Source organism: Propithecus coquereli, unplaced genomic scaffold (genome assembly GCF_000956105.1).
Source record: "Propithecus coquereli isolate 6110/MARCELLA unplaced genomic scaffold, Pcoq_1.0 Scaffold496, whole genome shotgun sequence".
Classification (NCBI taxonomy): Eukaryota; Metazoa; Chordata; class Mammalia; order Primates; family Indriidae; genus Propithecus; species Propithecus coquereli.
Window position 1 is genome coordinate 695,784 of NW_012150796.1, and position 3,961 is coordinate 699,744.

The window sequence follows — 3,961 nt, forward strand, 5'->3', positions numbered from 1 at the left end:
CGTATTTGCTAGTTACAGATAGAAACGCGGGATCAGTGAGCCGTTTTCCTTTTGGTCCCCTCCGACGGGATGGGACTCGGTCTCCGCACCAGGGACCGCCCGCCCCCACCCCCGCGCAGCGCTGCGCTCGGAGCCTCCCGCCGGCGGTGCGGGCTGGCTGCGGGGCACGCGGGAGGGGCCTGGCGCGCCGCCACCCGCCACGTGACCGGCGGGAGAGCCGAGCCAAGCAGCTGCCCCTCAGCGTGGGGCCGCCCGCCACGCCCGCCCCAGCTGCCCGGGAGTCCAGAGGGCGGTCTCGGACTCGGGGGAGAGCTTTGAGGGGCTAGTCTGCCGCCTGCCTTCCTCGCACCCAGCGCTTGATGCGGGCACTTAACCCCCAGCAGATTGGAACAGAGAAAAGAGCAGCTGCTGCACCGCGGGGACTCTCTGGGGGTGGGCCAGACGCTGTGCAGGCGTGGGTGGCTGAATCCCGCCTTTAGGACCCCACAGCCTCCACGTTTTCCCTTCCTGGGACCCCAACTGCCACCCCACGCCCGTGTCCCGTCCCGCTACCGTGCTCTGCCCTGGACACTCGCCCGCAACCAGGTGCTGGCTGAGACCTGGCTTTGGAGATTATCATTTCTCAGGGCTGGGGCCTGGTCTGTCTCCTCTCCTCGCTCTAGGCACAGTGTGAGCCACAAATGCCAGTCCCATAAGGAACTTAAATTTGCAAGTAGCCACATTTTTTAAAAAAATTTTTGAAGAAACTGGTGAAATTAATTTTAATAATAGATTTTCATTCAGTATATTCAAAATATTCCAACATGCAATGGATATAAAATTCATAATAAGATATTTTACATTCTTACACTAAGTTCAACATTCAGCGTGTATTTTACACTTACAGCACACCTAAATTCAGACTGGGCACATTTTAATTGCTGACCAGCTACTTTTGACTAGTGGTTACTGTATTGGACAGTGCAGCTCTGGGCTGTCTCCCCAGGCCAGCTCGCCCATGGCCCTGGCTGCAGACAACCTGCCAACAAGGACACCTTTTATCTCCAGCACAGACCTCTCCTCTGAGCGCCAGACCCATGCACCCTGCACCCTCTGTGTCCTGGTGGGCATGCCTTCATCCCCTCTTGCCACCCACCTGTCCACCCTGCACACTGCAGTCTTGATGATCTTTTCAAACTGCAGAGCTGGTTATTGTCACTTCTCAGCTTATCCTTCCTTTTCGCTCCTAGGAAAAAGATCAAAATCTGTTGTGTGGCCTATCAAGATCTGAATAATTGGGCCTTTCCTACTCACCAGCTCATCTCGCCCTGGGCCTGCCCTGGTCACTGCACTCCAGCCTCGGCAGCCTTGGAACAGGTCAGTGCTGTCCCTCCACAAGGACTGTGTCCTTGCTGCCCCTGCCCAGACTGTTCTGTCCCCACCCCAACCCCACCCCCATTGCCAGTCTGGCTAACTCCAGCTCACTCATCAGATGGCAAAGTGGTCTTCACTCCTCAAGGGCCCCAGCCTGACTCTGCCTTCTCACCATGACACCAAGCATGCTGCCTTCGTAACACTTGCCTTAGGGGTTGACAGTGATGCACGTCTCTCCCACCAGACTTTGAGCTCCGTAAGGGAAGGGCTCGTGCCTGGTTTAGCTCACCACTGTCTGTGCAGCACCTTGCAAAGCACCCGACACAGTAGGGCTCAGAGAACATGTGTTGAAGAAATCAGTACATTTAGTGTGGCCTGCCTTCAGGGATAATAATGAAAACAGCAGCATTTCTTTTGCACCAAGCATTATCACCATTTTGCAGATGGAGAAATAAGGCACGGAAAAGTTAAGTACCTTGTTCAAGGTCACATAGCTAGTAAACAGTGGAGCCCGAACTCGAACCCTGCCAGGCTGACTGTAGAGTCCACTCCTAACCGTCACACTGCACTAAATCACGCAGTGTGCTTGTCTGTAAACAAGGACACTGATAATACCTCTGCCCAAGGATTGCCTAGAGGACCGGGGGAGAGGGTGGATGTGAGTCTTCCTTTGCTGTACTGAGCTTCACTTTGGACTAGTTAGTGTCTAAGGCCCCTTTCAGTTCCAGGACCCTATAAATCTAAGTTTCTCCTATAAATCTAAATCCTTATAGGAGCCTTTTGAGGAAAAAAAAGAAAAGAAAGAAAAAGGAAAGCAGGGAGGGAAGGAAGGAAAGAAAAGATCTCTGCAAGTCAAAGGGAAAACATGTTCATTAAGGAACGGTAGGCGGTGGGCAGTAGATACAAGGGTCCCGCCTGAGTTTCCCCTCAAATCACCACCCAGGAGGGTGGCTCTGGCCCTAGATTTTCAGAAATCCCGATAGGAGGCAAGGGAAAGGTCCTGTGTCCGGGGTCTGCTTGCAAAGTAGTCCCCCGGATCCCGTTACATGTTAGGAAGATTTCAGGCTGAGAAAGAGAAGGCGGGAATGTAGCATCTGGAGGCGCTGGCTCTGACAGCTGGCCTGGACGCCAGTGGGGGTGGTGACGAGATGCCCTCGCTGTGCTCCTGCAGAAAAGAGGGTTCACTGCGTCAGCATCTCAGCAGCTACTGACACTGGAGTCCTTCTAGACACTCCCCACTGCAGCGCAGCATCATCATCGTCACCACCACCATTGACCGACCAGGCAGTGAGTGCCCACTGCCTTAGTTCCCAGGAGAGCTGGTTGTTAAAAAGAGCCTGGCACCTCCCCGCTCGCCAGGCGATCTGTGCACACCAGCTCCTGTCCGCGCGCCAGGAGCGGAAGCAGCCTGAGGCCTTACCCGCAGCAGATGCTGGCTCCGTGCCCCTTTCACGCCTGCGCAACCTGAGCCTGATGAACAGCTCTCTTTTTTTCTCTTTGAGACACCTCACTCTGCCAGCCACGCTAGGGTGCCGTGGCATCATCACAGCTCACTGCAACCTCAAATACCTGGGCTCAAGCGATGCTCCTGACTCAGCCTCCCGAGTGGTTGGGACGACAGGCACGTGCCACGACGCCTGGCTCATTTTTTCTGTTTTTAGTAGAAATGGGGTCTCGCTCTTGGTCAGGCCGGTCTCAAACTCCTGAGCTCGAGCAATCCTCCCACCTCTGTCTCCCAGCGTGCTGGGATTATGGGCCAACATCTTTTCTTTATAAATTACCCAGCCTTGGGTATTTCTTTATAGCAACGAGAATGGACTAAGGCTGGGTGTGTGTAAGTGACCACCCTGAGGTTGCACTCTAATGAGACAGCGTCGGAATTCAGACGGGGCTGCCTAACGCAAAGTCTGGCCTAAAGGACCAACGGGAGCTGGTTTCACCCATGACTGACCTGCTTCTCTGAGCAGGAAGTGATAGCACCTGCCTGAGTCAGACACATACGATGCCCCCAGGCAGGCAACCAAAGCGCCAACCCATTCCCCTGAAGCGGTAGGAACGAAACCCGCAGCGATCCACACACAGCACTGAGAGCCAAGTCAGGAGACTGCCCAGCTCTGGTCGCCAGGGGCCCACCCCTGCACCACGGCACAAATCTCAGGGTGTTCATTCTTGAGCTCTCCCCGCCTTTTCTTGGGAGTCCCAGAGCCCCACATGCACCCACGATGCTTGCCCTGGCTCCTGGGTGAGGACGGCTGCACGCTGGCATGTGCAGAGAGTAGCAGGGGAGTGGCATGGGACACGAGTCTAAACTCCAGCCCAGGAGACAGCCCCAGAAGCTCCTCTTCTTCTTTTCTCCACAGCGACCTTCATTACTCAAGGAAACGCTGTATTTCTGGGGGGTCTTTTTATTCAGCTGTGAAGTAGTGGGGAGGGGAGCTCGTTTTTATATCTTCGCTTTCTTCCCTCAGATTTCCAGCTGGTTCCCCAACCCCATCCTGTGTGTGTGCATTTATGCAACTAGACTGATTTGTGTTTTTTAAAAGAAACATTATTAATAATTAATAAAGCTTCCCAAGATAAAAACTGCCTCCTGAACTAAATAATATAA